The sequence below is a fragment of the Canis lupus genome, chromosome 8 (assembly GCF_048164855.1).
Source record: "Canis lupus baileyi chromosome 8, mCanLup2.hap1, whole genome shotgun sequence".
Lineage (NCBI taxonomy): Eukaryota > Metazoa > Chordata > Mammalia > Carnivora > Canidae > Canis > Canis lupus.
This window is the reverse complement of record NC_132845.1, coordinates 62,331,436-62,356,408: the sequence shown is the minus strand read 5'-3', so window position 1 is coordinate 62,356,408 and position 24,973 is coordinate 62,331,436. Positions and strand designations below refer to the sequence as shown.

Sequence of the window (24,973 nt, the reverse complement as noted above, 5' to 3'; positions counted from 1 at the left end):
AGCCATGTCAGCCCTGCTGGGGAAGCATCACCCCCCACTTCCCAGAGAAGAAAACAGACCTGAGTGGGGGTGGGAGTCTTACAGAGGAGGCTGGACTCCAGCTCTGCCCAGACCCCCAGACCCCCGTCTCCCCAGCAGGCCTCCCTCTGCACCCACAGGCCCAGGAAGGGCCAGGCTGTGGCTCTGGCCCTGGTGCTGAACACGGGGCTGGCCAAGGGCTGGGCCAGGGCCAGCAGGTCACCTGGGGTCATCAGAACACACAGAAGGTTCCTTCTGGCCTCTTAGTCACTGCTTCAGCAAAAGCAACTTCCAGGGACGAGGCCTCAGGACCAGGAAACAGAGGAGGAGGCAGGCAGGAATAGAACCGAGAAAGTTCAAGTCACCGCATGACAAAACATTCTGTCTGTAGGGGATCTCGGAAACACTGCGCCCAGCACCCACGTTCCTGGAGAGCTGCTGTGGTGTCCACACTCCTCTGCCAGACCCTGCAGGAGCCTCGGGCCATCTGCTCTGCCACCTGCCACCTAGGTGGGCCAGGCCGGGAAACATCCATCCATCCATTCAGCAAACACTCATTCAGTGTCTGCCACCTGCCAGGCTCCGCAGGCTGATGGGCGGAACACGCAGCCCCGAGGGAGGGAGGAAGGGAGGGCGGGGATGGAGACGTTTGGGTCTGGGGTGGCGAGGTGACGGTAAGCCTGAGCCTGGGCTACGGAGGACGGGTGCCTCCAGGAGGGAAAGAACTAGTGCTTCTCTGAGATGACAGACCAGAGACTGCCGTCTCCTGCTCAGAGGGGGGAAACACCACCACCATTCCTTGGTGCCTACTGTACGCCGAGCAACGTGCACGTCCCACTGACTGCCTGCCTTCTGGGAGAGATTACTACCTCCACTTTACAGATAAGAAACAGATCAGAGGTGCTACGTGACCTGCAGCACTACACCAAAAATCAGCAGAATGGGGTCTGCCTGACACCAACATCACCCCAAGGACAGGTGGACCTGTCCCCTCCGAGACAGTGTCCTAGGCAAACACACAGAGGGGCTGTTGCCAGGAGTCTCAGCCAAAGCCCTTGTTCTGGCTGGCCGGTGCCATCCTGCACCCTCACTCCCGAGCCCATGACCCGGGGTCAGCACCACCAAGTCCGCCCAGCCCAGCCCTGGCCACCGGTGCTCTGCTGCAGCCCTGGGCCTCTGAGGGGTCCTGTCGGCCGGTGGTGGCCCACCACACTGCTGTGTGGGTCTCTGGGTACCGCCACAGTCAGAGCCAGTCCTGACCCCAGACCATCCACCCTGCCCTCTCAGTGACTCTTAGCCTCAGGGGACATTCTTCAGGACTGTCCTTGGGGACACCCTCACTCATGTTTCAGACAGGGAAACTGAGACCTACAGAGGGGCAGGTGCTGTTCACTGTCCCATGGTATGACTGGTAGTGATGGGTCAGAACTAGCGCCTCACCCCAGACTTTCTTGATGTCAGCTGAAGGGACAGGGCCATCGTACAGAATGAGCCAGGCATCCTCACACTCTCCCCTTTCTAGACTTGGTGCTCCTAGAGAGATGAGAGTCTCTAGCACCACACTGTCCAGGGTCTGGCAAATGGCAGGCACCCCATGGACACCTGGAGGAACAGCAACAGTAACCGGCCCTGTGACCTGGCCCCACTCAGCCCTCCAACCCCGCCTGCCCCACCCCTCCACGCCCACAAGTTCCAGCCACACGGGTGTCCCTCTGAACCTCACACGCACAGAGCTTGTCCCATCTCAGATCTCCCTCCCCGGCTGGATCTCTGCCTGGAACACCCTGCCCATCTTGTGGTGGGCTCTCCTCCATCCTCGGGACAGCCCTTCATGGTCTCCTCCTGGACGCCTCCCGCTAAAGCCACGGAGAAGCCTGGGGAGCCATCTGACCCCCAGCAGGATGCCTTTGGAAGTTCTAGAAGTAGTCTCCGCTCCTCCATGTAATGAAGGACAGCCCCGTGATTCCCAGATGCATCCTCCTCTCACGGTCAGAATTGGAAGAGCCTCGGCATCACAGTCATGATGCCTGAACGCAGCAGGCAACCAATGTATTGCAAAAATGCAAACCCTAACCCCCGCCCCACCGCCCACCCCCATTTCAATGCGCTGCGTCATTGACAGCACCTCCTGCTGGTCGCGCGCCATAGGACAACCGTGCTTCACCACACAAGCCACCTCCACAGTTATGCACCTGTACTGGAGACAGGTTTGCAAACTGAAAGTCAGTCCCAGACCTGCGTGAAGGACCTGTGGCCTGGCAGATTCCAAGGCATGGGGGGAGGAGAGGATCTGGGACTCCCAACAGTACTGCGGAAAATACCACGCCAGCAGGCACAGCACGGCTGGGCCACGACGGCTGCCTCGAGACCCTTTCCCCACCGACGTACTCTATTCAGTATTCTGGATCATTCTTTTTCATATTAGACCCTGTTTTTCAAACGTATAGCGTAAGTCCATTTAACATAACTTACGTGGTACACATGGTATACAACACACAGTGCAAGCACCTACCTCTGTAAGGTGGTGGAAGATGAAACCCACTCAGAACCCCTACTCATCAGGGGAGGTTGGCGGATTGGCCCTGAGCCCCAATCCCCTGACCCCTCTGGTTACACACCGCAGCAACCCATTCCTCAGCCCACATACCGCATCAGACAGGCAGTCCCTCCCCACAGGGACATGTGGGGGATTAGGGGATGGGGAGCCGTTCCGCAGCCCCCCTCTCCTTCCAGGCCTGTGAGGTGACCCCAGCACACCTGTGTCACGGTTGTCAGGACTGGCTCTCCCCTCATGCTGACAGCATCCGATGGCCAGAGCACCCCTTACCTTTGGGTCAGGGCCTGCCAGTGAGCTGGTACGTCAGAGAAGCACTGGCTGCTGGATTCCTGCCTGCAGGGGTCATGCACATCTTCTCCACATTCCAGGGCCCAGAGGAATAATACAGGTCCAGACGGAATGGAGGACACACGGTCACCCAGGCAGCTGCCACTGCATCGGGACAGAAGGAGAAGCTGGTAAGAAGGGAATGGGCCTGTAGCCATCATGGCTTTGGGGAGATCCCACGTGCCAGAGCCAGGGGGACATCCATCCTGCGTGCACCGCTGCTCAAGAGCTAACCTCCACAAGCACAGTGGGGAGGCTGCGCTCCCTGACACACAAGGACGCACATGTCAGTGATTTCAGCAGGACAGACGGTGCCAGCTCACCTCCCGCCCCTGCTGTGACCCAGGTGTTGGGGGGGATTGGCTCTGCTTCCCTTGACCCCCCCCCCCATTGAGGTGGGCTAAGCAAAGGCAAGGTCTCTCCCTGCAGGCCGCCACCTCCACCCCAAGAGCATCTTTGCTGGGGAGCAGAGGGTGAGGATTCCAGACCAGACCACCGACGCCAGAGGGCATCAGCCAGGAAGCCCGCTCTGCAGCCTGCACGCCAGCCCACAATTGGGTCCCCCACCAGCCCATAGGTTGGATCACTCACTCCTCCCTTCCGTCCCTGGAGCCATTCCAGCAGCCACGAGCAGGATGCCTGCCGAGGACCTGGATGCACCACCTTACTCTCCCTCACTCCCACCCACTGGTCCCCATTTCACAGACAGGGAAGTGGAGGCAGAGAAGGGTATCTGCTTCCCAGGCCACACAGCAAAGACACAATGTTCAGACGCCTGGTGCCATGATGCCACCACTGGGAGGGGGGAGGAGAGCTGCCCAGAGGAGGTGGCATCTTCAGGACAAGGGGGCTCTGGTGGCCCTGCAGGCCAAGCGGTACCCTTGGGAGGACCTGGGCAGGAGCCAGCGGGGTCCCCTTGCTCCAGCTGCACACATGCCCCCCCAGAACCCCCCAGGCTCCTGAGTGGGGAGAGGGAATTAAAAGGTGAGAATGAACCCGCCATGTGAGGGAGAGTGTGTGTGTGTGTGTGTGTGCGGGCATGCGCACGCGTGTGCGCACACACGCTAATGGCTGTGTGAGTGGCACGTAATTACCTGAAATTGTGGCTTAGAGGCGGATGTAAATAACCAAAAAATATGTGGGGAGGTGGGGGGAATGCTCATCAATTAGAGCTAATTACCTAACAGCTAATTGAAATAATAATGGGCTGCATTTGAATATGCTAATAAGGCCAAACCTGCCTTAGAAAAGGTAATTGGAAAAAAAAGAGAGCGCTCAGAATCTCTGCACCCGCCACCGACCCTGGAGGAGGCTTCCAGGCTGAGACGCAGCCCAGGCATCAGGACGCCTCTTCCCTCCCGCCCCTGGGCCTTTGCCCACACTGCTCACCCGCCTGGAGTGCCCTCTCCCAGCTGCCCACCCGGCCAGTGCCTGCTCTCCTCGCCGGGGTCCTGGGAGCCCTGAAAACTGCCTCCCCAGCTGCTACAAGGATCCAAGCCTCACCTAGCGAAGCCCCAGAGGAACAGGAATATGCAGCTTTACAAAGAATCCCAAATCATACACGAGGAAACCACCCCAGAACCACAGGGTGTGGCTGCAGTCTCAGTTGGCCACAGGCAGGGCCAGGACTCGGGTTTCCAGCCACTCTCAGACTTCACAGCAAAGCTGTCCAAAGGTGGGACGTGAGCCCAGGCCACCGTGTGTGTGAGCAGAAACCAGGGGAGCACTGAGGTCCCTCTGGGCCTGCTGGTGGGCTGTGTTCTAGGAACTGAGGGCTCGGTGTCCGGCCTGGTGCTTCCACTGTCCGTGAGCACCATCCGCAGACCCACTGACCACACGTGCATGCTCACACATGTGTACACGTGCATGCACACATATGCATGCATACACACTCTCCACTCTCCTCACACGCCTGCTCTGGTCGGACCTGAGCTTGAATCCAGCACTCTGCGTGCTGCCCTGCAGCCGCCAGCACACGGCCCGGAGGGGCTGACCCCAGAGGGGACTGCCAGGCTGGCATGTAGCCCGTGGGCCGCTCCAACTCACCTGCCTCTGGATCACACCTCTCTTGCCCTTATCGGCCCAACCCAGAGCAGCTCTCTGGTGCCATCCCCCACACAAGCCCCCAGCTCCTGTTGACCTGCAGGGCCTGGCAGGAAGCCTCTCCTCTCTGGGGCTGAGCTCTTACTGGAACCGAGTTGGCTTGAGAGCTTTGAGATGGCACCTGCAATGCTGGAAATGCATGGGTTCAAGCTCCTCATCCACAGTGCAGGCTCTGTGGCAGGCGGGGTTCGGGTGAAGCTGGTGATCTGACACACAAGGCCTCTCTGCCCTGGGGAGCTGTGAGGTGCAGGAGGATCAGAAGTTCCAGGGGAACAGCATGCACAAGGCCAGAAAGGAGGAGCTGGCCTGCTCTGGTCTCGTAGCGCAGGGAGCAGCCAGGAAGGAACCAGGCAGCAGACAGAGCTGGCCTCTGAGCAACACGCTCATGGGTGAGACTTCGACAAGCCCCAGCAGGCCGTGCCTCAGTTTCCCTTCTGTAGAATGGGGATGATGGTGAGCATTCCCCTGGGTCACAGCCCAGGCTTGTCTGAACCCACAGGCCAGGGAGACCCAAAACCTCAGAGACCACCTATGCTGGAAGGGTCGAAGGTGAAGACTCACCCTGGAAAATGCAGACACACCTCTTGTCTATGACATCTGGGCGTGCACTAGGACCCCAAAAATCATCCAGGAACCCTAAGTCCCCATGTGATGGATGGGAGTACACCCATGCAGGATTTTTACAGATAGGAAACTGAGGCCCAAACCCATGGATAGAATTGCCTCTGGGATCAGACATGCCACAGCCTGAGGCTGGTAGATCCCATTACACAGACAGGTAAACTGAGGTTCCCAGAGGCCAAGTATACCTGGCCCCAGATCACACAGCGAGGAGGGGAGGAGGATGTGAGGTCTCCCTTGTCAGGTGTCCCCATGCATGGCTGGGGAGGGGGCCCGGCCCCCACACCATTCCGGGTGCCCCTCAGGCTGCAGAGGCAGCAGCTGTGGGGAAGCAGTGGCCCTAGAGGAGGAGATGGGAGGGGTGCCCCAAATCCTCCTCCTCCTTCCAGGGCTCAACGTAGACTTGCAAACGTCAGGGTGAGGGTGGGGAAAGTGAATGCGCCCAAACTTGACATTTGCATTTCAAACACTTATATCAGCAAAACAAATAACAGTAATTATACCATTTGCATATTTTGTGCAATGATTGTTTAGCGAGGTAAGGAGGAGGGGCTCCTGCTGATGCCAGCAGCTCGGCCTCCCCACAGCTGTGCCTGCCCCACCCGCGGGGCATCCTGAGTCTCCATCCCATCCGTCACCCACTACCCACCAAGCCTGGGTAGGGGAGACCCCAGGGAGCAGGAGGACTCCTGACCTCAGGGTGACTTTCCTGACTACCTGGCCTGGCCTCTTGACTAAGGAGCCAGGACCCCACCTGGGAAATGGGAGTGCTGCTGGGTGCTCTGGGGCTCTGCTGGGGGCCCCCACACCACCTGCCAACCTCAGGCTGTACCATTCACTCCTCCAGGCTCTGTCCTTTGACCACTCCTCTGCCTTTCCATTCTCCAACACATCCCTCCTCCTCCCGCATCGTGTGGCCAACTCAGGACCTTTGCACAGGTATCCTCTTGTTTAGGCTTCCTCCCAGATCTACCCACGGCTGGATCCTTACCATTGGTGATTCAAATCCAATGTTACCTCCCAAACAACCTGATGAGCTAGGCAGGGCTGCTCGTACTGGGGCCAGGAACTCCAGCAGGTCTCAGTGGACCCATGGAGGTAGAATTGGGGCAGGGGGCAGGGAGGGGGGAGAGTTCCCCAACTCAGGGGAGAACCACGGAGCAAGCGGCGAAGGCTAGGCAGGCAGGCCAAAGGGTGCCCCCAGGTCTACCGGGATCTTGCTCAGAATCCCAAGCAGACCCCTTCCCAGCTGCCTTCCCGGGACAGTCGGGGGACATGGGTGCCCCACATCAGGTTCTGAGCTTACTTCTGCCCCCCCCCCAGTGACCTTGCTCCACTCCTCCCAATCTCTGCCTCCCCCCTCTTCCCACTGAGGGTGGGGGTTGCGGGGGTGGTCAGGGTTAGCTATGTGCCAAGGGTCTTGATGGAAGCTAATGGACCCCTCCTCTGCCTGCCCTTGCAAGGCTCTGGGTGGTAGGTCAGGCACATGGAGTAGGTCCCATGTGGGTCCCAGGCCTGGGTGACACCACCAAGCGTGTGCTGACCCACTTGGAGGGAGCTAGATAGGCTTTCACTACCCTCGGGGTGGATAAGGCTCACAGGCCTCTCCCCACAGGCTCTGTGTCCTTGCTCTGCCCCAGGTTCCCACCCCCGTCAAAGTGACTGCCCAGAGGTGAGGAGGGGCCAGGGGGGTGGGGGCCAGCAGGAGCACCTCAAACACTGATGCTCCAGAGACTAGGAGCCTGGCCATGACCGTGCAGTGCAGCAGGTGTGGAAGCAACTCAGACAGGCTGGGGGTGCTGCCTGGGGAGGGGCCCTGGTCTGCAGGGACGAGGCTCAGGCATGGTGGGGGCAGGCGGGAGAGCTGAAAACCATGTGGCCTGGCACGCAGCTCTGCCAGTCAGATGAGTGTGTGTGTGTGTGTGTGCACGCATATGTGTACGTGCATATGCACATGTGCACACGTGTGTGTGTGCTTACATGTGCTGGGCGTAGTGTCTCTGCTCCTCAGTGCTGTGTATTAGTGTGTGTGTGCACACGCGCACATGTGTGTGTGTGCACATGCATGTGTGTATGTGCATGTGCCCGTGTGTGCAGTCTCTGCTCCTCGGTGCTGACTGTGCATGAGAGTGTATGTGTTCCTGATCCTTGAGTCTATACGTGACTGCGGTGGTGCGTCTAGTTGTGTGTTTCTGTGTAGGCGTTTGTATATCTGAGTGTGTCTGTGATACGTGCATGTGGCTATGTGTATGCGTGACACAGTGTGTATGGCGGGCACGGTGTGTGAGTGCGACTGAGGTCTGCAGGCCAATGCCAGTCCTTCTGTCTTGGTCAGGAAGCGAGGGCCTGGGCTCCATGTGCCCATCCCCCCACAGCTGCATGCCCCCCACGCCCTCAGAGCTGGGAGAAGAGGGGGCCCTACATGCCATCACGGCCAGGCCAGGGTCCTAGCCAGAGACCACACGGGAAACCTCCTCGCCACCTTCTTCTGAATAATGATCACACCAGCAAAGACAATAACCGTGCAGGGCCTGGCTGCTGGAGGACTAAGGACCATGCACATGTTCCCAAAGCCCCACCAGGGAGGAACTACAGTGTTATCATTCTTGGTTTCCAGATGGAGAAACTGAGACTCAGAGTTAGAAGTGACGTCACTTGCCCAAGGTCACACAGATGAGCCAGGATCCGTGCCGGGTCTGCCCGAACTCTTGCTTTGTGCAGGATGCACCCTGACACATATACTCCCAGTCTGACTCCTACTTTGCAGATGAGGAAACTGAGTCCCAATTACATTAAGAGATTTGCCCTAGGATATTCCTCAGCTGGGCTAACAGCTCTGTGTTGGACTTAAAGTCAGGCAGAGGCAGCTAACAGGACCGTCCGATGGTAATTACAGCTCCACAGTCCCAGTGCTGGCTGCACACAATGCTACTTCCCTCCTCCCTTTAATCTCTTCCCACTCAGCCTAGATGTGGGGAAGCCGGAGCCCTGAGACTTGGAAGTGCAAATGAGGCCCCTTCCCCTGGTAAGCTGTGAGGAGCAATTAACTCCTAGCTTCACACCCCACAGCCTCACAAATTCCAGATGGAGTAAACAGTTAAATATGAAATATTAAGCCATAAAAAAAGCTAGATGAAAACAGAATTCAATACTTATCAGTCCTCAGGAGGGAGACAAGCTTTCCAAGCTCGGGAGGAATAGAATAAATTGTAAAAGAAAAGAGGCCGATTTGACCATATAAAAATAAGGAAGAGGAACATAAAAAAAAAATAACAAAAATTAAAAGATATATAATATACAGGGGAACTCATTTGTAGCAAATGTGACAGGGAAATGACACCTATCTTCATTATGTAAAGGACTCATTCAAATTCGTTAGGGAGACACCAACAATGTATCAACAAATGGAGAGAGGAACAGACACATAGGACAAAACACAGGTGGTTGATGAGTATGTGGGACAATGTTCTACCTCTTGCATAATCAGGAAAATCCACATTTAAAAAAGATACAGTGAGATACCATTTAGGCTCATCAAAGAAATAATGATCTAAACGCAATATCCACCCCCTCCCAAAAAAAAAAAATCTCTAAAGATAATACCCAGTGCTGGTAAGGTTATGGTGAAACAAATCTTTTGGAGTCACCTGGCAAAACAGATCGGAAGCTTTTAAAATGAGCACAGCTTGCAGCAGACAACTTGCCAAATGGAAAACTAGAACTTTTCCTTCGGGATCAAGACCACCACAAGGATGCCTGCGACCAACACTGCTACCAACACTTCTGTTCAACAGGCTACTAGTGGTCTTGTCCATTATAGTAAGACAGGAAAAAGAAATTAAAATGATACAGTTTAGAAACAAAACAAAGAAACAACACTGTAGCTATTCACAGGTGCTATAATTGTGTACATAAAAAAAATCCCAAAGAATGTATAAATACAGTAATGGATAAGAGAGCTTGCTTAGAGCGCTGGAGATAAAATCCATACACAAACATGGACTGGATTTGTATACATCTGCAGTAAGTAGAAAATAAACATTTATTAAAAAGTCAACACTGCAAATTGATCTATAGATTCACTGCAATTGCAATCAAAATCCCAGAAGATTTTTTTCTTTGCATGGAACTTCACAAGCTGATTCTTGGAGTTATAGCCGTAAATAACTCTGTTGAGTCGGGGTTTCACTCTATCAGATAATTATAATTTATTATGCAGCTGCAGTGATTGAGATAGTGTGATCTTGGTACAAGATTGGACAAATGAACCCAAGGATCAAAGCAGAAAACTCAGAAAATGACCTAGGAATTAGCCCTTGATATGACAAAGGAGGCAGAGTATGGAAAGGAGGAGATGCCAATAAATTAAATTGTGTGTGGGAGAAAAGTGAACTTGAACCCCAACCTCACACCACACACAAACTCAATCCCAGGTTGATCACAGACCTAAAAGGAAAAGAAGAACTATATATTTCAGAAGACACAGAAACATTTATTGATGACCTGGAGGCAGGCAAGGACTTCTTCCTATTCACCCACACAGAATGTACTGATAAATACTACAACATACAAATGAAGAGTTTCTGCTCTTAAAAATATATTCTACAAAGAATAAAACCACAAGCCACAAATGTTACAAGGTGGATATCTTCCTTCTACTTGGAGAGAATGCTATCTCACTCGGAATCTATGAATGCCTACAAATTAATGAAGAAAATACAGACACCCCAAAAACAAAATGGGGGGAGGTCTTGAAATGGCATTTTCACAAATGAGGACATCCAAACAGCCAAAAAAAACCAAACCACATTCATGAAGGTGGAGAAGCTTCGAAAGCCTGGCGACACCTTGTGTTAGCGAAGGTGTGACTCTCGTCCTCTGCACTGGGGCACAACGTTTCACCGCTGCACTGGGTGGTAGGAAGCCGCACACCCCGACAGTGGTGATCCCTTCCCCGGGTGTAAACCTCCCACGCGGGCACACTCGCAGCAGAAGAGACCCGGAGAGGTTCATCACAGCCCCAACCAGGGAACGGCCCCGATCCAGGTGTGGAGCAGAACACTCTACGGCAACGAAGATGAAGGAGCCCCACCTCCTGATGCTGGATAAATCCTCCCCAAATACTGTCGACTATCGTCGTAGAAAATACGATGTTTGCAATGGTTCTATGTATATAAATGTCAAAAACATGCCGACCCAGCATAAATCGTCTGGGGATGCTGGCTGCCTTGCTCGGGAATAAACAGGGCTGTGATCAGGAAGGAGCTCTGGGGGCGGGGGCTCCGGGGGGCTGACCGTGGTCACACGGCATCCACTCAATGATGATCCCGTCTATTCCTCATATACAGTGTTTCTGTATTCTCCTGTACTTACTGTGAGTTACATCTCACAATTGTAAAAACAATCAACCGGGCCGTGGGAGGAAAGCCAAGCCCATGCCCTTGAGCCAATAGGCTTCCTCCTAAGAAACGATTGTAAGAAAATAACCCCAAAGAGGGGGAAAAAATGTCTAGCCAAAGATTTCCATAGTCACTTAATGTAGAAAAGAAAAAAAAAAAAGTGGAGGGGGAAGCAGTCGACGTGCTCAATAGCAGGAGAATGACTACATCTATTGTTGCACACCCTTACCGAATACTGCACCGTCATTTTGGTAATGCTGATGAATATTTTGCAACTTGGAAGTCGCTCAGGATCAGTAAACAATCGGATCTGACAAGTGTGTTCCCAGACAGAGATCCAAACACATATCGACTCCCCTCACACGGTCAGGGAGGTTCTTGTAGCAGCACCATTCAGGGCAGCCCAAAGTCACCAGTCACCTGCTGCCCAGGTGTCCAGCAGCAGCAGCAGGAGAAAAGCTGCTTCTTCCCAGAGGGGGGGTCTCTGTGCCCAGGAATACTACACAGTGGTGAAGACGCAGCACGCCACATCCAACCACCGGGAGAGGGAGCCTCACCAGCAAACCGCTCAGCACGAGAAGCCAGACAGACCATGTAACACACGGCTCTGTGTACGCAGGTGTGCAGACATGGACAGAACAACGCTGTGAAGCCCGGGAGGGCGCTGGCCCCGAGAGGCATGAGGAGGGGGCGCCAGCTGTTCCGCTCTGGACTTGGGTGCCGGTTAGACCTTGTGGGAAATGCGCTCGGCTCGGTGGTAACCTGCAGTTTGGCAACTTTTCTGTATGTAGCCTACGTTTCAATTTCTTACACATTTGGGCGTTTTTTGTTTTGTTTTGTTTTTTAAAGATTTTATTTATTTACTTATGAGAGACACACAGAGAGAGGCAGAGACACAGGCAGAGGGAGAAGCAGGCTCCCTGCGGGGAGCCCAATGCAGGACTGGATCCCAGGACCCCGGGATCACACCCTGAGCCAGAGGCAGACACTCAACCACTGAGCCCCCCAGGCGTCCCTGTTTTTTTTTTTTTTTTTAAGGGGTGATGGACACCAACTCCATAACAAACATTCGTCTCAAAAGAAAAAAAGACCAGAAGGAAATTCTCTAAAGTGGCAATGTGCTCCACACTGTGGCAGACCCACGGCTTCTTTCTGCACCTAGCAGCATCTCCATACCCCCTTCGGGGAAGAAATACAGAGACAGTTTTCAAAATAAAAAAAAAAAAAAACAATAATAGACTATTATATATATTTAAATGCTGGCCAATAAAAAGTCTGTGTTTATGCTGACCAGCCACTGCAGCTCAGGATGGCCACCGGACCCTCGCCCCAGGCTCCAGCCTTCCTCCCGAGGACTGACAACCAACGCGCACGCAGATCTGCGGAGCAAAGCCAGAGGGAGCCCAGGGGGCAAGCAGGGAAGAGAAATTGCGGCAAACAGAGGCAGGAATCCCCAGAAGGCATTCGCCTCACGAGGGGGATGTAAGCACCGTAAATTTGATACGTGCTTATTAGAAACAGGAAAATGAGGTTTGGAATTTGCTTGTTTGCTGAAATGAGGTTGAGGTCCCCTCAGACTCTAATTGGCTAAAACTTTGGTGAGATATTGCATTGCAGGCACAACAGAAGGAGGTACGGAGATGGATACAAAACCTCAAGGAAAGCCCGGAGCAGGTGCTTGCAGGAAGCCTAGACCCCAACCCACGTCCACCCAGCCTGGGTGCCTCTCTTCCCTCCACCTCCAAGCTGACCTCCAGGCTAGCACTGAGGGTGATGACTGCTTAGGAGGCCCTGACTACCCCCCACGCCTTATTTCTCACTTACCACCACCCTGACCTAGGAGGGGGGAGGCCTGTCTTTAGACTCATTCTATAGGGGGCAGAACTGAGGTGCGGGGAATAATTTGCTGTGCTCCCCACTTCTCACCCTGCTCACCAGCCCGTGTTAGGCAGGCTGCCTCCCCATGGGATGTGGTGCCTGGCAGGGGAGGCCCATGGGTTGCCCCTGGCGCCCCTGTTCCCAGATCCACAAGTGAGTATGCTGAAGGTGGCACATGTCTTACATATTCCCAGAAGAATGGGTGTGGCTGGAGGACACCCCTGAAAGGCCTGAAGTCACATGGGAAATATTTCAAATTTGGCAGATACTAGGACACCTGGCTGGCTCAGTGGTTGAGTGTCCACCTTGGGCTCAGGGCAGGATCTTGGCATCCTGGGATGGAGTCTCCCATCAGGCTCCCTGCAGGGAGCCTGCTTCTCCCTCTGCCTGTGTCTCTGCCTTTCCCTCTGTGTCTCTCATGAATGAATAAATAAAATCTAAAAAAAAAAAAAAAAAAAAAAAAATTCAGCAGATACTGATTTTCACACATGTGTTCCAGAGCCAACTGTCCTCATACTGTAAACCCTTCTGATAGATGAGAAAACAGCCCCGTAGACCCCAAGGCCAGGGGGAAGGCAGCCAGGACAGGCACTCAAACCCCACACACCCCACACCCCCAGGCTCATCTCCATCCTTTGTTCCAGCTTGTGGAAGGGTAGTGGGAGCTTGGAGAGGCTGGGGCTGGTCTCTGTCCTGCATGCTCCCCTAACAGCCCCGACAGCCCCCAGCAGGGGAGGAGGGGCCACGAGCAGCAGCCATCCTAGGATTGTCTGCAACCTCACCTGTGTTCCGGGGGTGGCAATGTGGGCCTCAGACCCTGCCCCCACCCCCTCTGGAGCCTGACTCAGCATCTCTCCTCTCTGCCCCAGGAAGAGGGCCACCCATCCCTTCTCCCTAGCTTAAAGCACATTCTCCCCACACTGCCAGCAAGTCCAGGTCACGGAGAGAAGTGGCTTCTCCAGGATCTCAAACTGACTGGCAGGGGGCTTGGCCTCAGAGACCGGTCTAGACCAGTCACCTCAATGCCACCTCCTCCAAGAAGCCTTTCCAGGCTACCTCACCTAAAGGAGGAACCCGATGGATGCCAGTAGATCTCCTGCCCAGGCCACTTTGCAGAGCCTGGTCACTCCAGCATTTCTTTGCTCACTCATGTCACACCCACTGACTATCAACTCCGTAAGGGCAGGAACCACACCCCTCTCCTCCGTGACTGTGTCTGAGGGTCCACACTAGCACAGGGCTTTGTACACAGTAGGTGCTCAACAGATGTACACCTCATGAGAGCATGGATTTTGTCATGCAACCTGCAGGCCTGGCATGAAGTAGGCCACAAGTTTTGCTGAGGGAATTTTTGTGGATGAATGAGTGGGGATCAGCTAAGCCAACAGCAGCCAGGATTTAAAAGCAGGGGCCATGGACAGGGGGCTGCATGTGCTCCTCTGCCCCCAGTCAAGGTCTGGCCTAGGCCCCAGTCAATGAGCTTGCTCCTGCCCCTACACCTCAGTCCATGACCCAGGGGAGAGGATGTGGGCTGGCTTTGGGAGGGGTCTGGACAGAGCCGGTGGGTCCCCCTCCCTTTGGACCAGAGCCTCCCAGGGTTCACAGGCCTGGAGGCAGCAAAGGTTTTGGGCACTGGAGTCAGCAGAAGAATCTGGATCCACTGAGCAAGAGCAGACTCATCACAGGCCTGGCCTGGCTGGGCAGTGGGTTCTAAAGTCAGGGGGCCAGTCCCTCCCTGTGCAGACCAAGTGGGTGTACAGGACTCTGATGGCCTTCATGACGAGGATCTATAACGTGTCATGGCACAGATTGAGAAGGAAGGGACACAGACCCACAAGGGTCTACAGTGCCGTACTTTCCCATGGGGAGCAGGCGGCCGAAGCACTGCGTGGTCACGCCTCGGGTAGCAGCCACACCCTGGCTCGTTGATGGCTGGGGTCAGGGAGACAAGAGTCTGGCAGAAAGGGTTTGTTTTTTTCCAGGAATGATTCTTAGGCCAGGTCCAATGAACCCAAGAAACTCAAGAGCAGTTTCCAACGCCTCCAGCCCTGCAGGGTCAGCCACCAGGGTGGCATCAAGGGACCCCAGTGGGTCAGGTGTGTGGCCAGCTGCCCTCAAAGCCGGTCTAAGCTTGCCAAGAGCAGCTGGGATGGCCAGGGGCGGTGACGAGGCATCATTCCTGCAAGAGTCCCTGCCTCCAGGCAGGCAGGTGCACCTGTGCAGGAGGAAGGGGGGTGGGGGGGTGGTTTCCCACCTCCAGGCAGCAGGACAAAGCTTGGGACCCACTTCCAGGGGCAGAGCTCATGCCTATGGGTGACGGAGAAGCCAGGAATCCCCTCCACAAGCCTGGCCCACCCCCCTCCATCCTCCAGGCCCTTTGTGACGGCACCACTGTTGCCATGGGAACCCTGCCAGCTGAGCCGATGACTTCAGGGCAGAAGGGGAGGAGCGGAGCCCGCCGCCTTGCTCCTGCAGCAAAGGTCTTGGACAATTAGCCAAATGGCAAAGGAAGCAGGGAAGCCGCTTGGCAGAGGCAGAACTCGGCCTTAAGATGAGGGAGTTCCAAGGGTGGGAGCCGGAGGTGGGTGTGGGCGATCCCGCTCCCTCCAGAGGGGAAGGGGGGTGCCCACGACTGCCTGGGCCAGCCAGGTCCTCACCGCCAAAGCTGGCCTCAGTTTCCCTTTCCCCAAAGCGGGACAAAACTGCCAACAGGGCTCCTGGCTGGGAATCGGGAAGCCCCTTCACTTCTTCCTGAAGCCTCAGCCCAGGGGCCCTGATTGGCTCGGCTGCCTCTGGGGAGCTTGTCACGTGGGCCCCACCTGTCAGCACTGATTCGGGTCTCCCAGACACCTGCTCTGCGCCTGGGGTTGCCATGGGGACGGGTGGGGGGGGTGCATGTGGGCACACCTATCTGCACTCCTATGGAGCCAGGGCCACTGCTGAGATGTCCACATGGGTGCGCATGGGCTGTGCGCGCACACACACACACACACACACACACACACACACAGGCTTGACCGCCGTCCCCTCCAGAGCCTGAGAAGGAAGGATGCCTACTTTTACTCTCCTTCAATCCCACTACTCCAGAATAGGGATTCAAGAAGCTTCTCTCATGTCCAATTAAAGAGACAGAAGCTCAGACAAAGGAGTTAACTGGTGCAAGGTCGCTGAGCCCTCAGAAAGTTCCAGAGCTGGGGAGGGTGAGGGGTGGAGGTGGGGGAGGAGGGTCTCAAGAGTCCGGAAAACTCCTCTGCCCGTGGAGCCCTGCCCTCCAGCTAGCTGCAGGCTGGCATGTGCTCTGCATCCAGCACACAATGAGGAGAAGCTCATGCAATGCAACCTCCCCCATCTGGACCATGATGGCCGTGGCCACCGCTGATCGGCTCCAGTGTTTCTGGGCTGCCTCCTCCTCAGCTGCACTCAGACACACCCCAACCCACAACCCTCCCCAGTGCCATCCCCTCCCCTGCCTCCATGCCACCGGGCCCTCCGGCCCACCTGAGGAGAGGGAAGCACCACTCCAGGATGGACAGTGAGTGGACGTGAGGCAGAGGGAAGGACCTCAGCCCGGATCAGCACAGCAGCCACAGATGGTGCTATCAGGGGCTTCTGAGAGCCCAGTCTTAGCCGAGTGGGCTGGACAGAGCTCTCCAGGCCCCAGTGACAGGCTCTGGGAATCAGACGACTGCAGCATGGGGGAAGGGGAGCCCCTCTGCCTCCATGAGAAAGGCTCCCACGCCCTCAGGAGGCTACAGTACCTCTGCCTGCCCCTCACGGGCAGCTTCCACTTCTACCCTATCTTCCAGTGCAGGTGGGGAAACTGAGGCCTAGCATCAGCCAAGGCTTATCCAAGGTCACAGAGCCGGGAAATGGGAGACACCAGGAGGGTCTGACCTGGGACTGGGTCACCCATGCAGTGGGGGACGACAGGAGCCACTGGTGCCAGCACCATCCCCACCAGCCACCCGGCCGTCCTGGCTGCCCTCGGCACCCATGCACCAGCCCATCCTGAGGCCCAGTGTTTCTGGGCTCAGCAAGCGGACGTTACTGGTCAGGAATGCAGAATTGGCCTTTAAATACTTCAGTGATTTCATGCCGTGGCATCTCCCTCTTCCCCAGCCGCCCGAGGCGCCGGGCCGCGCCGCTGAGGCCTAATGAGCTGTGAAGGTCCATTTTTCAAAGTTAAACATTTGCCGGGCTCCCTGGCCCAGCCTTCAGATGCAGCCTGGGTGCGGGACCAAGAAGCCACCCGGGGAGGCTGTTGTCCACATGGATTCCCATAACACTCTCAGCTCTCACTGCCCACCAAGGCCCATGGAAAACCTGCACCAGCAGCCAACTTATGGACACAGAGCCAGGGTGGACAAGGCCTGGGGAGCTGGGAATCCCAGCCCAGTGCAACCTGCAGATGTATGAATCCCAAACTTCTCCCTTTACAGAGGAGAAACCCGAGGAAGGGAGCTATAAATCCTCTGGTGTTGGGGACCATGGAGTCTTACCCACAGAGCCAGGCACAGGGCAAGGGCTGAATAAATGTTTGCTTCTAGGAGTAGCTCACCTGAGGTACAGAGCAGTTAGCGGCAGCCATGGATGAGACCCTGGACCCCAGAACCTTGCTCCTCTGCATTGGCCTGGGAGGACTGGATGTGACCTGTCTGCCAGGACCACTGTCAGCTTCCAAATGAGGTGACCTGGCCCCTGGTCTCCATCCTGCCTCTTTGGGGGTGACTGGAGGAAGGAAATGTGAATTTGTCCTCTAGCAGAGAGGGGTTTGAGCCTCAGATCTCCAACTAGGCTCCACAAGCTTGGGCAAGCCACTTCTCTGGGTCTTAGTGTCTCTATCTGCCATTTGATAACATTAATCTCTTGAGCTGGGTCTTCTTGCTCCCATTTCTTCCAAGTCTCTATCTACACTGACACATTCCAATCCCTGTAGGCACATCTGTCCACCATCTTTGCCAACATCATCTGAGCATCCAGCTTTCAGTCATTCACGTATCTATTCATCCATCCACCCATTCACCCTTCTACCATCCATCTGTCCATCCACCCACTCATCATCCATTTTATCCACCCATCTACACACTCACCACCTCACCCATCCACCTGGCCATTTATGGGTATATGAAGAATGCAGCAAGCATACAATGTGCCAGTTCTGGGCCAGGGCTAGAACCCAGGTCCCCAAATCCTGACCCATGACTTTCCCAGTATGCCAGGTACTTAAAGAGCTCTGGGAGTACCTGTTCCATTACTGGATATGACTCCGATCCCTGTTTGCTTAGGAAGAGCTCTTCCCCCCCCTCCCCCCGCCAACTCTAGATCTCTTGGAGACACTAAAGGCATGAAGGCACCATCAAAGCCTGCAGCCCCTGTTGACCCTCCTTCATGACCACATGAACCTGGTTAGGAGCCTCAGACTCTCTCCCTGTAACAGGCATATGAACAGAGGCTTTGGATTGGGCCCCACCAGGAAAACTGGCAAATGGACGATATGGCTAGGGGATCCAACAAAATGACTAAAATAGAGGAACAAGGTACATTTTTCCCTGGCCACTAATCCCATGGCTCCTCAAGGGTCTATGGCACACTGGGTTCCACCACCAGCAAAGGTGGGACTAGGGCCTGCAGAGACTAGACCACAGCAGATCCCAGGGCAAGAGGCACAACTGGCTATATCAATTGCACCAGACACCCAGAAATATATGCATGGTTCCTTAGCAACCATAGCTGTAGGGACTGAGCTGGGAATCTGTGTTTTTCCCTACGTGGCCCCCCTACACTTGTCCATCTGTACTCTCGCCCCCCGACGCATTATATGACTGGAATCGGATGCTGTGGAGCCCTGAAATCACTCACATGCATACATACTATATACAGTGTGCCATGTAGAGAGGCTAAGGTAAAAAAAAATATATTATTACTCAATCAGAAAAGGAATGGACTACTGATAAAAACAACAGCTGGATAAATTTCCAGGGAATTGTGCTGAAAAAAGATCCAATCCCCAATTTATATATGGTATGATTCCACATATAACATATTTGAAAAGACAGAATTTCAGAAATGGAGAACAAGGTAGTGGTTATGAGGCTCAGAGATAGGGCTGAGGGGAAGGAGATGAGTGTGGCCATAAAGGGCAACAAAAGGGAACTTCTGCCAATGGAAATGCTGGGTCTGGACTGTCTCCCTGTCCTTATCCTAGTTGTCACACTGCATGACACTTTTGCAAGATGGTATCACTGTGGGGAACTGGGTAAAGAGCACGTGGGATCTGACTGCACACTAACCTAAAAATAAAACAAGATTAGGTTTAAATAAATAATGCCATAAAAAATTGATGGCATTTTTAATAAAAGATGTAAGATCAACTGGATTAATATATGGAAAGAACCGAAACTTGATCCCTACCTCACACCATAGGTAAAAAATTAATGCCAGTTGGACCACAAGTCTATCAAATGTAAAACAATAGAGCTTTTAGAAGATGGCACAGAAAAGCATCTTCAAGAACCTGAGATGAGAAAACATTTTGTTATAAGCCAACAAAAAAGCACTAATCATGAAGGATGACTTGGACTCCAATAAAATCAAGATCTTCTCTTTTAAAGATAGAGCCAGAAAAGTAAAAAAGCCAAGACACAGAATAGGAGAAGATATTTACAATCTACACAATCAAGAGTAGAAGTGTTTAGAGATATATTAAGACTTTCTATAAACATATAAGATCAAGACCTCTTAGGAAAAAAATGGGTAAAGGTTTTGAACAGATACATTATAAAAGAGAATATTCAGTTGGCTAATCTACTTATGAAAAGGTGCTCACCAGTAGGGCTAAAATTAAAAGGACAGACAAATATCAAGTGTTGGCAAGGATGTGGGACAACCAGTGCTGAACTGCCACTAAAAGGTGAGGCACACTTTTGAAAACTGTTTGGCAGCAACTACTAAAATCCAACATAGGAACAAACCTAAAACACCACCGCTAGGTATCTGTTCCACAAAAGACAAGTACAAGAATGTATACAACAGTCCTATCCACAAGTACTGAAGACTGGAAACAACCCAAATGTCCATAAATGGTAAAAAAAAAAATGGGTGGGATACTATAGAACACTGAACATGAATTATGTCTAAAGCACCAACATTTAGGGACCTCATATATATTTTGTTGAACAAAAGGAGCCAGCTTCAAAAGAACACATATGGTGTGGTTCCATTCATAAAAAGCATAGAAACAGGAAAAACTAATTTGTAGAATTAAAAATCAGGAAAGTGTTTCCCTTTGAAGAGGAAAGAGGAGTGGTAATAACAAAGGTAGCTGAGGGGCTTGTGAGATACAGGCAATGTCTCATTTCTTGACCTAGATGGTCCTTAGATTTCATTTTGTGATAATTTATGGAGCTGTATATGCTCAGTTTTCTAGAGTTTTGTTTTCAGAAGATAATACCATGGGGTAGGACTTGTGGCATGCTATAGTAAAAAGGTCACCAAAACCATAAAACTAGTCAAAATGATTTAAAATAACATTTTCAACATCTAAGAAACCGACCAAAGGCATTTACGCATGAAAAACTACTGAACTTTGAATAAGACAGAGTAAAGATGGTGTTCTTGCCTGAAACTGCTCCCATCTCCCCACTCCCAGCTCAGCTGGTGCATCATCATAACAGGGTGGCATAGGGCAGGGCAGGCCATGAAAACTAGAAGCTTCACTGCCAGAGGCTGATTTGATTCAGAGCAGAAGACACAAACTCACGGTCAGCAGCAGTGGTGTCCGTAATAAGTGGCAATCTCAGTGCGAGTGAATGGGAAAAGCCAGAGACTCTACCAGGCAGAGGCTGTGATCCTGGCTCGGGCAGCAATAGACCAGTGGATTAGCTGGAAATCTGACAGAGAAAGACATGAAATGTGACAGTCGTAGCAATGCTCTATAAGCTCTCCAAGTGCACCCAGCCGATGGGCAGCACACATGCAGAGGAGAGAGCAGAGACAGTCCAAGAAATTCACATTTCCTTGGCTTGCTGAGAGCCTACAGACACACACAGAGGAGGCACAAGAGGTTCTTGTAGAAAGTAAATATCAGGCAGGCTTGAAAACTGCTTGGTTCTTAAATGTGCTCTTAAACCCACATGCAGATTCATCAGCACATAGTGGAATCCTGATAGGTGGCGGGTGTTTGTGCACACCTCTGACCAATCATTGACTGACCACTAAGCTAAGCAGACACAGAGACGATCCTCAGGAAGCCAGAATTAAATATAAAAGCAGGGATTTAAAAAGGAGAGGGGGACAAAACAGAAACATTAATGGAAAATAGATTTCAACATTTTGAAAGAAAACCCAGCAAAATACCAACTTTTGAGTCAGGGAAGGGGGAGATCAGAACCTAGAGCTGCTATAAAATATTATCCACAATGTCCATTTTCAACCTCAAATTGCAAGACATGCAGAGAAATAGGAAAGGGTAACTCCTATTCAGAATTTAAAAAGTCAATACAAATTGCCCATGAATATCACAAGATGTTGTATATAGCAGATAAAGACTTCAAGGCAGTGATCATAAATCTGTTTTTAAAAAAGACCTCTTAGAATTGTGTTTAAGGAAAGAAAGTATGATGACAATGACTCAAAAATAGAGAACCTCGAAGAGAGAGATGATTCAAACAATGGAACTTCTGGAATTCCATAGTATGATAGCTGAAGTGGGAACTTTGTGAGAGATGGTAGAAGAATGACAGTGAATCTGAAGCAGATCAAATGGAATTACTCGATCTAAAGACAGAGAGAAAAAATAGGGAAGAAAAACAAACCAAGCCTTGTATACATGTAGGACACCAGGGATACCAACATCCATGTGGTAGAAATCCCAGAAGAGGAGAGAGAGAGAGGCAGGAAAAATATCTGAAGAAATAATGGCTGAAAACTTCCCAAATTTGATGAAAAACATTAACCTAACAAATACAAGATCAACCTCAAGGAGGATGAAAACAAAACCTCCACATTTAGATGGTTCATCAAACAGCTGAAAGAGAAAGAGAAAATGGGGGAAAGTGGTCCATCCTGTGCAGGGTGAGACAGTATGATTGATGGCTGACTTCTCATTTGAAGTTATGGAGGGGAGAAAGCAGTGGAACAGCATTTTCCAAGTGCCGAAAGAAGAAATGTCAGTCAAGAACTCTACATCCCGTGAAAGAAACAGGAAGGCAAACTAAAGATATGGATAGACAAAGACTGAGGGAAGGTGGTGCTGGCAGACCTGCTTCACAAGAAATAACAAAGGAAGTCTGTAGGCTAAAACAAAATAATGCCTGATGTAATTCAAATCCACAGAGAGAAAGGAAGACCACCAGAAACAGTAAATGCATGGGCAGACATAAGAGTCTATAAGGGGTGCCTGGCTGGTTCAGTTGGAAGAGCTTGTGGCTCTTGATCTTGGGGTTGTGAGCTCAAGTCTCACATTGGACATAGAAATTACTTAAACAAAATTAAAAAAAAAAAAAGAGTACATAAAGGTACTTTTTTCCTTTCCTTAACTTCTTTTAAAAATACAAGATTAGTGGCACCTGGGTGGCTCAGTTGGCTCAGCTTCTGACTCTTGATTTTGGCTCAGGTGGTGATCTTAGGCTCCTGGGATCGAGCCCTGTGTTGGGCTTCACACTCAGCATGGAGTCTGCTTGAAATTCTCCCTCTCCTCTAGCTCTTCTCTCTCTCTCTCTCTAAAATAAATCTTTTTTAAAATTAAGAAATAAAATATAAAAATAAAAACATGATTACAGTAAGCAATAATCATAACAGTATGTTGTTGGGCTCTTAGCATATATTAATGGAATATATATGATAATAGCATAAGGACAAAGAGACAATGGGACTGTATTGGAACAGTTTCCATGTTTCACCATAACTAAATTAGTGTTAAACTGAAATCATTTGCAATGAGTTAAGATGCATATTGTAATCCCCAGGGCAGCCACTAAGAAAATAACTTAAAGCAATATAATATAAAAAAATTAACAGAGGAATTAATATAGTACACTAAAAATATTTAACACAAAAAGAAGGCAGCAAAGGAGACAGAGAAGGGGGAAAAGAAGAAATATGTAGAAAATCAGTATGAAAAATGTAACTACATCAAATACAAAATACTTTAAATGTGTATGGATGAAACAGCCCAATCAAGAGTCAGAGATTGTTGGACTGGGTTAAAACAACAAGATCCAAATACAGATTATCTAAAAGTGTTATGCTTTAGGTTCAACCATATTGAAAGCAAAAGGATGGGAAAATATATGCAAACAGTAACCATGACAGAGCTGGAGTGGGAACCTTAATATCAGACAAAATAAACTTTAAGAATCATTACCAAAGCCTGGGGCACCTGGGTGGCTCAGTTGATCAAGCATCCAAATCTTGATTTCAGCTCAGGTCATGATCTCAGGGTTGTTAGATCGAGCCCTGTGTCGGGATGTATACTGGGATTGGAGTCTGCTTAAGATTCTCTCTATCTATCTCTCTCTCTCTCTGCCCCTCCCTACCCTTTCTATCAAAAGAAAAGAAAAGAAAGATTACCAAAGGCAAAAAGTGACATTCATGATGATAAACAGGTCCATATCTCAGGAGGGCATAACCATTAAATGTGAATATGCCAGCAACAAAAGAGCCTCAAAATACAGTAAGCAAAAATCAACAGAATTAAAAGAAACAGGCAATTCAACAATAGTTGGAGATTTCAATACTCCATTCTCAATAACTGACAGAACTAGACAAAAATCATGTAAAGATGTAGAAGAACAACACTATCACCAACCTGACCAAACTGACATTTATAGAATAATTCCATCCAGCAGAACACATATTCCTTTCAAACACTCATGATATATTCTCTGGGGCAGACATGTGCCAGGTTATAAGATGAACCTGAATAAATTTAAAATGAATAAAATTGTAGAAAGTATAGTCTCCAATCACTATGGAATTGAAAAGAAATCAACAAAGGAAATAAATTGTGAGAAATCCCTCAAATATTTGGAAAGTAAACAACAGAATTTTAAATAATCCCCGAGTCCAAAGAAATCACAAAGGAAATAAGAAAATATCTTTAATTAAATGAAAATAAACCAGAATATATCAATCCATGAGATGCAGTTAAAAGTAAGGCTTCATTTGAAATTCATAGCTTTCAATGTATATTGGAAAAGAAGAAAAATCTCAATAACCTGAGTCCTAACCTTAAGAAATTAGAAAAGCAAACTGGACCCAAAACAAATTAAACAAATAAAATAATAAAGATCAGAGCGGAGATTGAAGGAATAAAAAACAGAAGAAAATAGACGAAATCAATGAAATCAATGAAACTAAAATTCGGTTATTTTAGAAGATCCATAAAAATGACAAACCTTTAGCTAGACTGACCAAGAAAAAAAGAAGACACAAGTTACCAAAATCAGTTATTAAAGAGGAAACATCATTACCAATCCTACAGAAATTAAAAGGAATATAAGGAAATACTATGAACAACTTGATGCCAATGAATTAGACAATTTAGATGAAGTATACATATTCCTAGAAAGACACAAATTATCAAAACTGTTGCAAGAAAATCTGAATAGATTTATGCCATATTTTAAATGAAGAATTTAAAATACCCCACAGAGAAAAGCTCAGGCCCAGATGGCTTTAATGGTAAATTCTGTCAAATATTTAAAGAAATAATACAGAAACTTCACAAACTCTTTCAGAAAAGAAAAAGGAGAATATCTCCCATACTCATTCTATGAGATCAGTATTTTTTCCCCTGATAGCAAAACCAGTCAAAAACATCATAAGAAAATAAAAGATCAACATCCCTGAGGAACACAGGTACAAAAATCCTCCACAAACTACTAGGAAACCAAATCCAGCAACACATAAAGAGGATTATATAGGTGGCACTTATCCCAGGAATGCAAGGCTGGGTTCGGGGTTGGCATCTGAAAATCAACTAGTCGTATACCACAGTAATAGACAAAAAGACAAGAGCCACAGGATCATGTCGTAGATGCAGAATAAAACCAAACCATCTGACCAAACC

General features: G+C 50.7%; 1 protein-coding gene across 10 annotated transcripts in view; it reads right to left on the bottom strand.

The window, feature by feature from the left end:
* Positions 1-24,973, bottom strand: part of ELFN1 (extracellular leucine rich repeat and fibronectin type III domain containing 1) — a 72,556-nt gene that overhangs the window by 32,225 nt on the left and 15,358 nt on the right. For 5 of the 10 annotated variants that reach the window (XR_012035760.1, XR_012035759.1, XR_012035761.1 and 2 more), the window contains exons 1-2: positions 15,158-15,287; positions 2,846-3,007 (exon numbers count right to left, since the gene is read on the bottom strand). The gene's annotated coding sequence lies outside the window, so the exon portion shown is untranslated. Of the gene's footprint in view, positions 1-2,845; positions 3,008-15,157; positions 15,288-20,662; positions 20,800-24,973 lie in introns of those variants that run through there. The other 5 variants (XM_072836719.1, XM_072836721.1, XM_072836720.1 and 2 more) reach the window with 2 other exon arrangements.